At 28.9% G+C, this 12,864-nt stretch overlaps 1 protein-coding gene across 3 annotated transcripts in view; it reads right to left on the bottom strand.

Moving 5' to 3' along the window:
* The window catches only part of LOC127283756 (protein PALS1), a 222,585-nt gene that overhangs the window by 91,500 nt on the left and 118,221 nt on the right, over nucleotides 1–12,864 (bottom strand). The gene's annotated exons all lie outside the window — the stretch shown is intronic.

Raw genomic sequence — 12,864 nt, 5'->3', positions numbered from 1 at the left:
TTTCTCTAAATTTAAAAAAGAGTTTTTGCTAAAATTCTTGTTCTCCTGAAATGAAAATAATTTTGCGTTCAATTATTTTAAAAGCCAATACTTTTTTGAAGGAAAATGGAGATCCCTAACATAACCTCAAAACTGAAATATGTTATTTAATGCCAAAAAAAAATTAATAAAAATTCATTTTAAACAGTTTTAGAAGATTTAGTTATACACTTTTCGGAAAAAATTTAAAGAAAAAAATTATCTAACGAAATATATTAACTTAATATAATTTTTTCCGAAAAGTGTATAATTAAATTTTCTAAAATTGTTTAAAATTAATTTTTATTAAATTTTTATTTTCGTTAAAAACTATTTTTCAGTTTTCAGGTTATGTTAGGGCCTTCATCTTTTATGACAAGAAACATGGCGGCGCATACACAGACGTCGCGTGAGTGTGTCTGTGCTCCAGGAGCTAGCGCCAATGCTGGCTAGTGGCCGATGAATGAACTAGAAAAAACCTTAGTTTACTATATTGATAATTTTTGCATTAAATTATAGAAAATTAATAGAAGAACATTGTTCCTTGTACCCTTCTTTATTATTCCTAAAAAAAATTAACCCAAAATCTTTTTTCACTTCAAAGAAAGTTCTAAAAAATGTCTTCTACCCACATTAACGGAGATTGATTTAATGAAATATTATAAATTATTAAACGCTCTATATCAAGTTGATGAGAATTTGACTTTCTGACTAATTTGACTGTTAATTCATCCCTAATTCCTCGAGTAGCAGATGGTGAAATCACAAATTCCCCAGGAGATGTGGATTAATTATGGAAATTACGGAATCCAGAGTTGATTCGAAATTACCTGAGCATCGATTGGACGTATCGTATTACATACATTGAAGATGTGTATTGGTGTGATACACGTATCTTGTAACGTAATAGGGTTACACAGATGTATATATGTATATATATATTCTCCTACCAGGAATTGGGTCGAACAATGGATCGCAGGCGTGTCGCTCATTCGTTCTCTCTATACTCTACACTACTCTCATTCCCATTTTATTTGTACTCTCGGGTTTTGTGTTTTGCTATTTGAAAGCGTATATAATACCTAGTGTCATAGACAGGAAGCTTCATGGGAGAGCGAGCAATCGATGCACTCCACCTGTGACATTTAGTGACAAAATGACTGAATGTTATACATAACTCCTAAGCCTTTTAGAGCAAATTTTGTTTTTACACCGCTCAATTACAAACATTTTTTATCTCAAAACCTCAATGCTACTAAGACAGTATTGTAATATATCTGTGAAATAAAAAATAATAATTTTTCACTATGAAAAAATTATTAGACACAAGAAATAATTTTTTATAAATCTAGTAAAGAAATCGCAGAGAATTTGTGGGAAAAAGACGAAAAAATAAATGTGGACTTTTTTATTACCATATTCCTTTTTTAGCGATGACAGGACAATTAATTTCCTCGATTGTAATTCAAGAGAGAGAGAGAGAGAGAGAGTATCATTTTCATTTAGTTAAATTTAATGTTCATGGAAAATTGACGACCTGTTGAAAATTTCGGCAATGATTCGCATATACTATTATTCTGGATATATATGTTCACACCATAAAATATAGTAATATAACTCTATTGATGACCAAGAGTCAAATAATAAGTTTTTGGTGCCCACAAATTCTCGAGGTTTTACTCTCTAAATTTCAACTAGTGAGAAATTTGTTCACTAATTTAAATTAGTGAGAAATTTCTACTAATTTGTAATAATTTTTCACTAATATTTTAATAAAAAAAAACATTACTAAATCAAATAGTAATATTCAATTTGACCGAAATTTAAACTGACCGAACAAACATAACCTACGAAAAGATTTCAGCTCGAATTTAAAAGTTTTTAAATTTGCGCCGAAATCTTTTTGTAGGTTATGTTTATTCGGTCAAATGAATAGAATATGGTAATAAATGAGATTGTATATGCAAAATCTCAAAAGGGTCAACTTTGAGAGACTGCCACGGAGAAAAATGGGATTGTTGTGCAAACAATTTTTGGATTGTTGTCAGCAGATTTGTTGATATTACAATTCGGATTGTTGTCAGTACAAATGTATCTTGTTTTCACAGAAAATTAAAAGGCATTAAAATAAGCTGCAACGCTTATTATTTTAATCTAATTTTGCGCTTATTTTAATCCATTTTGGTATTAAAATAAGCAAAATTGGATTAAAATAATAAGTGTTGCAGATTATTTTAATACCTTATAATTTTCTGTGTTAATAACAATACGAATTTTTTGATGCATGTTCCATAGATTTTAATGCAAATAAAACTGGTGATATGACCTACGTAGGTCCATTTCCGTACGGAAATGTGCTATCGATTATTTTAGAAGACGAAGAAACTGAACAAATTGTATTAGACCGATCAAAGCTTTTTTAATACAACAAATTGTATTGTATTCATCCGGAAATGTTATGTGAACTTAATTATTAGTAACCACAACAATTCTTTTTTCTCCGTGTGTATCTCAGAAACTATTAGAGCAGTTACATTGTTCTTTTTTGCAAATTGTTAAAAATTTAGTCATCATTAACTTTCCTGTTGGTCATTTTTTCAAAAAAATCATTAGTTTCAATGCTATCTTTGAAAACCTAAAGTCCTGAGTTAAAACATTTAAATATGCTATAACTTGACTGGAAACGATATTAAATTTTCAAACAAAAAGTCTCTCAGCGTTGAAGCAGGGGGATTAAAATAATATTTGAGATGAGGGCGTATATTAGTCGATATATGGTCTCTCGAGGATTATATATATTATAAGGACATGTCGCGCCGATTTGTGCGGTCAACGTGTGTCCTATTGCATTTAATCACGACTTATGCTTGATTGAAATTAATGTTGGTCGCAATCAATAAATCGCAGTCCTCTCTCGTCGTTCGCGTTGTAAACAGCTTGACTTTGCTTGTGCATATTTGCACGGTTATACTGCCAAGTTATGCACCATAGAAAACGATATAGTATTAGTGTTATAATGGAGCTTGATGCATAGCGCAGCATAACAAAGCATGCGATGCGTATGGCTATAAACACACACACACACACATATACATATACACTAGACATAGAGCCACCTGCATTACAAAACAAGCCGCAGCACTTAAGGAATTCTTATATTTATTTCTATACGCCTTTATTCGGATAAAGTATGCGGAACGGCATCGAAGATCAGCAACTTTTATGAACTCAAGTGCCCTACAATGCCACTACAAGTTTCTCAAATTTCCTTTAGGAATTAACAAAAGGACTCGAAAAATCCTCAATAATAATTGACTTCCATTCATCTATATATTTTATTTTTTATAGTTGGGAAAAATTTTTTTTTCTGTATTGTTGAGATAATTTCCCGCTTTTATCCGCCCACTTATACACTCTCTAAATTTGAATTAAGTGCACAGTTTTCCTAAAAGTCTCAAATTGAGACCAAAAATTGCATCAAATCTTTGCAACGTTTTAATGCACATAAGTTATATCAAAAAGAGATCGTTTTGTGTATCATTTTTAGAAATGATACACGAAACGGTCTCATTTTTTGATGCAAAAAATTTAATCAATTTATATATCAATCATGGCCGAATTGAATCGACTCAAAATTAAACGAATTTTTTTCAGATATTTTGGTAATAGTACAATTGCGGAGACCATTGCACTATTTAATTTGAAAATGAAAATAACAGAAAATCAAAGACTATGTGCAATTCGATAATTAAAAAGTGACAGCTTATAAACATAACCTAAAATGCATGAGAAAAAAATTGTCGATAAAATCAATATAGCCGAGCTTTTTAGAAGGTAGATGGCAGCACTCATCTATTTTCTTTCTTTAAATTTTTTCTGAATCGTTTTTATAAAAAGCAAAACTGCCATCTACCTTCTAAAAAGCTCGGCTATATTGATTTTATCGACAATTTTTTTCTCATGCATTTTAGGTTATGTTTATAAGCTGTCACTTTTTAATTATCGAATTGCACATTGTCTTTGATTTTCTGTTATTTTCATTTCCAAATTAAATAGTGCAATGGTCTCCGCAATTGTACTATTACCAAAATATCTGAAAAAAATTCGTTTAATTTTGAGTCGATTCAATTCGGCCATGATTGATATAAATTGATTAAATTTTTTGCATCAAAAAATGAGACCGTTTCGTGTATCATTTCTAAAAATGATACACAAAACGATCTCTTTTTGATATAACTTATGTGCATCAAAACGTTGCAATAGAAAAAGAGACAACCAAGTTTACTGTGTGAGAATTCGTTCACTAATTTGAAATTAGTAGAAATTTTCACCAACTTTAAGTAAAAATATTACTATATTTGGACCTGAGCAACAAAAACCTGTTTCTAAATATAAAACTTAGAAAAAAAGTCGTAACTTACTTAAAAGTTTTTGGGGTTGCTGATTACAAATTTGAAGTCAGATTTTAAAAATTCAAAATGGCGGACGACAAAATATTAAAAAAAAAAACGGATTTGCTTGAAACTTATATTACTGGGGGGTTTTCGGGGTTGCTGATTACGAATTTAAAGTCAAATTTTTAATTTCAAAATTAAAGGATATTATTAGGCAACTGTCACGTATGCGCAAAGAATTTAGAATGTTTAAATTAATTTAAATTTTAGTATTTTTAAATTCTGTTCTTAGAGATCCATTTTTCAGGTTATGTTTAATATTTAACCATCGATTATTATTTATCATTGAAATAAAATAAATAAATATTGCAATATTTATATTATATTATGTAATAAATAACACTGAGTGGTTTATGTAATCGAATCATTTTAACAGAATATTTGATTCATTGATAATTTGTTCAATTGCTATTAATTTTAACTGACAATTTTTGAATGAAACTTGAAATGTGTTCTCACGCAAAAATAAGTGTGGTGAAATTCATTCGATCTTATATTATATATATATATATATATTATTTGAAATTTGAAACCAGGTTATTGATGCCAGATCACCAGTTGCCGAAGTTGATACCCATAATATGCACTGACACGTACAAAAATGATTTTATATGAGAGAAAAAAATCATAGTTTAAATATAGAGATCTGTTTGAATGTTTTTTGTTTAATTTAACACAGTTTGTATAAGTTTTATTTTAATATATATATATATGGAAAATATTTGTCACTTTCATTTAAAAATATTATTTGGGTTTGTTTCCATTGTCCCCACTTACCAAAATCCCAACTCGACATTTGTCATAATTCTCGTCAACTACCGCACCCTGCTCTAGTAAAAATTTAGTAAATTTATAGTAACTTTTAATTTTAACAATAAAGTCACTAAATTTTTACTAGAGCAGGGTGCGGTAGTTGACGAGAATTATGAAAAATGGTGAGTTGGGACAATGGAAACCAACCTTCGCTATAATGAAAATTTGTTTGATTTAAACTTAAAGGTTAGAACGTCCGAAATATATGCCATATCTTTATATTTTTGACACCTGACCCACTCTGCTTTTTTCTATTCTAGTTTTCTAGTTCCCCACCCTGTATCGAAAAAAGCTACCATTCTGTGCAAAGTGTCACAATTCGGATGTTCTACTGATTATTTTACATTTAACTCAAAAATTTTGGCTCAAAATAAAAAAAATACGTCTAACAGTTTTTTTTTTTGTAAAGAACGAAAAAAATATATATTTACAAGTCATTGGTATAAATTTTACGTATGGAATCGCTCATATATTGAATTAAATATTCATCTTATTTAAATATCTCTATTAAATATATATATATATGTATATATAGTTGGAGTCAATCAACTTTCATAAACATTTCTTCACGTATATAGAGAGACAATCGATTGAATCGGAATTTGTAGTGGCAAGTTGCGACAATGCGACCATGGACTCTATTACGAATCAAGAGAGACACTTCTTTAAGAGGCAACTGTACGCAAGTAATCCGATGTCAGTTGCCATATCAGAGATACGGCTTTCCTCTCACCTCTCTGACTTTAATACGACATTCACGTGTACGTTTGAAGGTTTCAAAAAAAAAAAAGAAAAAAAAATACAATTCCAGAAAAAAAATTTCAAAATTTTCAATGTTTTTATTTAGCGATAAAATTAATTCTGACAAGTTAATTCGTGAATTGAAATTAAATTATATAATAACGTTCATGAATAAAACATGTATAATTTAATTAGCGAGTCAATTTCACCCCATATCATAATTGGAAATGCATTTTTAATTCATTTTTAAGTGGTTTTTAAAAAAAAAAATTTGAGTCTTTTCTTTTCTCTATACATATATATATATACAACAACAGGAAACACGGTCGATTTTTTTTTCAATCTAGAAAGAGTATATACATAAAACCACACTGAAAGAAAATTCATACTACTAAGTATTAAACTCATATTAGAGTTTAATATAAATGTTACAATTTAGGGAAAAAGTGCACCTATACTGATTACTACTACAGTTTTTATGAAAATATATAATGAATTTAAGAGTAACTATTATTTTAAGAAATAAGAATTAGTATATTTATTTTAAAAATTAGTATTTTCTTTATGAATTCACAGAATACGAAATATTATAATAAATAATTTCACAAAATAGTAAGAAAAATAACATATATCCGTATACTTATTTCACATTTTGTAAAACTTTATATTAAAAGTCACGGATTTTCCCGAGAGACTACGAATTTAACCGAAGTTCTGTCTGTTTGCGGCTTCGTGTCCTACTCGAACTTCTACGACTTGATCCGATTTTCGAAAGTGTTGTTAACCAGCAGAACGTACCTAATTTATTTTCAATTTATAAAAAATGTTTTATTAAAGTTATTTAATAATAATAAATTTATTATTAATTATTAAATTTATTATTATTTTTATTAATTTTTATTTTTTGATGTCATCTTTACAATTATTTAATTTTTATTTGCAATAAAAATTTTTATAACAATCATAATTTTTAATCTGAAAAAAAAGAAAAATCTATATAAACAATTAATAATAAAAATGAACCCAGCGTAACCTCTATAAAATTACACCATTGGCACTAGTAAACTATTTTTTATTGTTAAGTTATTATAAGTAAACTTCTTTCTCGCAAGTGGTAAAAATATTCAGTAGTTAGTATATAAGAAAACGATATATGCCGACCCCCAGCGAAATTTATCGTTATGCGTATAGAATTGTAAGTGTAGGTTTCGTTGCGATCGTGTAATGTCTATGTATAAGCGAAATGAACGTGCGTGTTCATTAGTATGTGTATTAACCTGTATCATAAGTGTGAATGTGTTGTTCCTAGTCTCACTCCTCTTCCTCCCGAGAATTAACGGAAACGTCCGACAGTTTCCGCTTTTTTTCCCTTTTCTTCCGACATTCTGAATTTTTCGTATAAAGTTTTACAAATATTAGAACGCTACATTCCATATAATGCAACAACTCTATGAGAATTTAATATAATATTTTCAAATATTGGTAATCTTTTTACGTTCTTTCTACAATAATTATTAATATTTGAAAAAAGATTTTAAGTTGGAACTTTAATATAAAGTATATTGAATTTTAATAAAAAGTACACTTTTCCCTAAATTCTAAAAGAATATATTAAAATGTAATACGCATTTTGTTATTTTTTCCTATGAAATTTCTTTCAGTGCAGTGAGTCTGAGCCACAGGTTTCATGTAACCGAGATTTACTATATATGTGGGGTGATTTTGATGACTAAAACGTCTCATTTAGGGCACCACAACTTTACCTTGAACTCAACCTAAACCATTCGATGTTGTATATAGCCGCAATCCTTTTTCTACCTGAACATAAAATATTTATCGTTCTTGACTGGAAAAAAAAAAGAATTGAACTATTTTTCACCTACATATTCTTTTCTCTTCTAAAGGAAAAACATTGTGCAAATTTTTAAACCATTAATCGAGGCTATTATTTTTTTTTATTCTAATATAAAAATTGTTTTAGACAAATTTTAAATTTTTTCTAAATATCATTTGAAAGAATTCTTTATTTAACATAAAATTTTAAAATTATATGTATATTGAACATAAACTTTATATTTATATTACCTTATTTTGATTCAAATACTCGATTACTTGATTATTATAGAATAAATATTTATTTGCATCAAATAATTATTATTTCAGTCAATTAAATGGTATTTGCTTCAAATACAGAAATTGTTGGTTCAAATATAATTTATTTAATTTAAATAAGAATTATTTGGTTCAAATAAATATTTATCTGATAATAGTTATGAACAATCGATTATTTGAGTCAAATAAATAATTCGAAATGTTATCTTTTAGAGTAACCAGAGAGGGGGTAACCAATGAGAGAGTTGTAATATAGCGCAAGCGCAGCTGCGTTTGCTAACGGTCATTGGCATCTTTGAATTGCGCATGCGTTAACAAAAATTATTGAAAACCTTCCTTATTGGTTGCCACCGCATATACAAAAATTCTCAACTCGTTAATTTTGTTTTCGATACTAAATTTTTATTCTCACTATATATATATATGAACGAAACCAATATTATTCGATTGGAAGTTAAAATTAATGTATGCCTTCTTCTTTATAATCGTGAAATTATAAAAGAAGAAAAAAAAATTGTTTGAATTCACATTTTGAATTCGAAAGAAGATATGATTTTTGATCATATGAATGTATTTCTTGCGAGTATAAAAAATATCAGCTGTCTTAAAAAATTAAAGTATATACAATATATACCAAAGCCCACATAAAAATCTAATATTCAAGAAGATGATCACAACTGTAGGTGGACCAGATTTTGATTGTGATAAAAAATGAAAGAATCCCTCCAAATGCAAAGGAACGTGTCGGAGAGTCTGAGCAGTTATGCATGAGAATTATTTTTAAACATATATACCTCGCTTGTCACGAGATTAAGGAAGGTATGCGCATGCCAAGCCCTCGACTTTTCTCTCTCTCTCTCTCTCTCTTTCTATCTTTCTCCGATGGTATAGCTTCTCTCACTCTTTTTCTTTATCATACACCTTTTCTCTCCTTACCCCCTTCTCTCATACACCGCATTCACCAACAATCCCACTCTTTCGATTCACTTCCCCCACTCCTTAATCACATTTCATCTTCTTTTCCTTATCATTCCACCTCTCTCGGTTTCTTCTTCACCACTTTTTTTTTTTTTTTTTGCTATCTCTCAACCTGACAAAGTGAGAAGGAAGAAGAGGCAAACATGAGATGAAGAAGAAGAAGAAGAAGAAGAAAAGAGAAGAACTTCCCGTCTCGATGCAGTGAGATTAAAAAGACTGGGAAACGCATTGTTTAGGCTACACTCACACGTGACACGTGTGTTCCCGTGGGTGTGCCTCTTGTGTGAAATACTGGCAAAGTGGCAGTGAAGTGAAGGGTCGACGGCACTCCGTTTTCGCTGGAATTCAGTAGACTCTTTGGCAAAAGAGAATGGGGGAGTGTCTAATCATGTAAAAAAGTGCACCACTCGAAGAAGACAGTTTCCCTTCGAAAGAGGGATATATATATATATGTGCCATTCCAGGAGTTTTTTAGCACTTTTCGGAGTAACCTTTCCAAATTAAATGAAACATTTTTTTAATAATATTTATTAATATAAAGGTCAAAAAAAATCACTTTTTAAGTAAAAACAATTGTTTATTTAAAAAATACAACAATAAATAATGCAAAAAATTCACTTTTTTCCTGCAACTCCAAATAAATTGGTTTAAAGATCAAAATTTTCCTTATTTTTCAAGCTTTAATACCGCACAAGAAACATAGAGTACGAGAAAATATTCAACTCACAATTTTTTAAACAATGTTTGTTTACTTTTTTGTATTTTATTTATTGTGAAACGTCTGCTAAAGCTGCGCGCGACGTTTGGAAGTTGTCGCTTTCCTTATTGAGCAGAAGCTCATTACACTAGCGTAGTAGAAAGCATGTTGTGCGAAAAGTGAGGTTATGTTGTCATTAAACGAAACGTAAAAATTTCTGGTTATCACATTGAATGGTTTTTAATTATCTACTTTGCAGTAAAAAATCATGAAAAACATTTTTGAAGGATGAAAATCCTCACTTTTCACACAACATGTTTTTTACTACGCTAGTGTAATGAGCTTCTGCTCAATAAGGAAAGCGACAACTTCCAAACGTCGCGCGCAGCTTTAGCAGACGTTTCACAGTAAATAAAATACAAAAAAGTAAACAAACATTGTTTAAAAAATTGTGAGTTGAATATTTTCTCGTACTCTATGTTTCTTGTGCGGTATTAAAGCTTGAAAAATAAGGAAAAATTTGATCTTTAAACCAATTTATTTGGAGTTGCAGGAAAAAAAGTGAATTTTTTGCATTATTTATTGTTGTATTTTTTAAATAAACAATTGTTTTTACTTAAAAAGTGATTTTTTGGACCTTTATATTAATAAATATTATTAAAAAAAATGTTTCATTTAATTTGGAAAGGTTACTCCGAAAAGTGCTAAAAAAACTCCTGGAATGGCACATATATTTATGGGGCGTTATATGTGAAATTTTCAATCAAAAAAAGAGAGCTCTAAAATTAATTTATTAAGAATTTTCATTATCCACAATTTATTTTTAGACGAATTTTCATTTTTTAAAATTATTATTTAATAGAAATTCCATTTAAGGGAAGGTCCTTGTAAGGCAGTGCCATCTACAATGAAACTAAAATTTCGGAAAATTTCCAACAATACTTACTTGAATTCTAAAGTATTGTAATTAGTAATACATTTTTTTTTTAGACGAATTTCACAAATTTCGAACTAAAATTTGACAAATTTTGTTTTTTATACAAATTTTTACCTAAAAAAATTTTTATCTACCGAATTTTTGTTTGTCAGAATCTTTATTTTACAGTAATTTTCTTCACATGACTTTTTATTTAAAAGAATTTTAATTTAAACGAATTTTATGTGATTCGAATTTTTAATAATAACATAGAAATTCAAATTCACCGAATTTTAGTTTGTTCAAATTTTTATTTGTAAGAATTTTTAATTTTTTGTAATTTTTAAGTTTCCGAATTTTCATTTGTCCGAAATTACAAACGACAGAAGAAACAATCAAAAGAAAGATGTCGGCGCAATTTTTAAAATTGACCAATCACGATTCTTTAATAATTTCTAATTGGTCAATTTTTGAAAATTGCGCCGAAATCTTTCTGTTCGATTGCTGTTTGTTCGGTCATTTCCCGTGTGGAAATGGAACCATGGGTAAAATCATAAAAACCATGGGCGAAATCGATTGTCAAGGAAAAATACGATTAGACCCATGGTTTAAACCTTGGCAAAAACCTTAAAAATCATTGCTCATGTGCGTTTCCCAAGGTACAATTTTCCATGGGAAAATTTTTTTTTTTAATTTTACGGATTTTTAACCATTGCTAAAATCTTGGAAACCTTAGAAATTTTATTTTAATTTTACGGATTTTTAACCATTGCTGAAATCTTGGAAACCTTGGAAATTTTTTTTTAATTTTACTGATTTTGGACCATTGATAAAATCTTGCGAACCATGGAAAAATGATTTTTTTTAATTTTACTGATTTTGGACCATTGCTAAAATCTTGCAAACCATGGGAAAATTATTTTTCTTAATTTACGGATTTTTGACCATTGCTAAAATCTTGAAAACCATGTGAAAAAGTTTTATAATTTTTTTGATTTTAAACCATTGCTAAAATCTTGCGAACCATGGGAAATTTTTTTTGTCTATTTTACGGATTTTGGAGCATGGTTAAAAACTTGCAAACCATTGGAAAGTTTTTAAAATTAATTTTTCATATTTCGCATGATTTTTGCAATGGTCAAAAATCCGTAAATTAAACAGAATAATTTTCCCATGGTTCGCAAGTTTCTAGCCATTGTCCAAAATCCGTGAAAAAGAAAAAAAAATTTCCCATGGTTCGCAAGATTTATGCAATGGTCCAAAATCTGTAAAATTAAAAAATTGTTTCCCATGGTTTGCAAGTTTTTAGTCATGGTCCAAAATCAGTAAAATAAAAAAAAAATTTCCCATGGTTTCCAAGATTTTAGCAATGGCCCAAAATTAGTAAAATTAAAAAATTAATTTTCCCATGGTTTCCAAGATTTTAGCAATGGTTAAAAATCCTAAAATTAAAAAAAAATTTCCTATGGAAAATTGTACCATGGGAAACGGACATAAGCAATGGTTTTTGAGATTTTTGCCAAGGTTTAAACCATATGGGTCTAATCGTTTTTCCTTGGCAAAATTCGGGGTCTTAAAAATTATATCAATTGAAAATTCGTATACAAATAAAAAATCGAACAAATTTAAATTCGGTGAATAATTGGAATATCTGTTATTTAAAAATTCGAAAATAAAAATTTTGCCAAGCAAAAATTCGGTAGCTAATAATATTGTTATGTAAAAATTTTGTATAAAAAGAAAGTCTGTCAAATTTTAATTCGAAAATTGTGAAATTCGTCTAAAAAATAATTATTTCTAATACACTGAGAGAAATGGATAGTAAGAATTTGATAGTAAAAAGAAAGATTGTACAAGGTACTATCATTGTGTTACTGACAAGAATCTACTATCAACATTTTACTATCCAAGATGTTACCCAAAGACGTAAAATATGTTAGCTTTTGGATTGTAGTCACTACTATCAAATATTGTAAAAATTAAATGTGAGCGCATGCGCTGATTGTGGTGTATACTTCGCCTATTCAATTGCGGTCCTTGTGTTTTCACGCACGTGTTTATATATAGTGAAAAAAGTTGTGATTAAAAAATGGACGAGTTTGTTAAAAATTTATTAATGTCGTGGAATATGGAAT

This window comes from Leptopilina boulardi, unplaced genomic scaffold (genome assembly GCF_019393585.1).
Source record: "Leptopilina boulardi isolate dan_hultmark-lab unplaced genomic scaffold, ZJU_Lbou_2.1 LbouV2_310, whole genome shotgun sequence".
NCBI lineage: Eukaryota > Metazoa > Arthropoda > Insecta > Hymenoptera > Figitidae > Leptopilina > Leptopilina boulardi.
The sequence above is the reverse complement of the archived record's forward strand: the minus strand, read 5'-3'. Positions and strand labels throughout refer to the sequence as shown.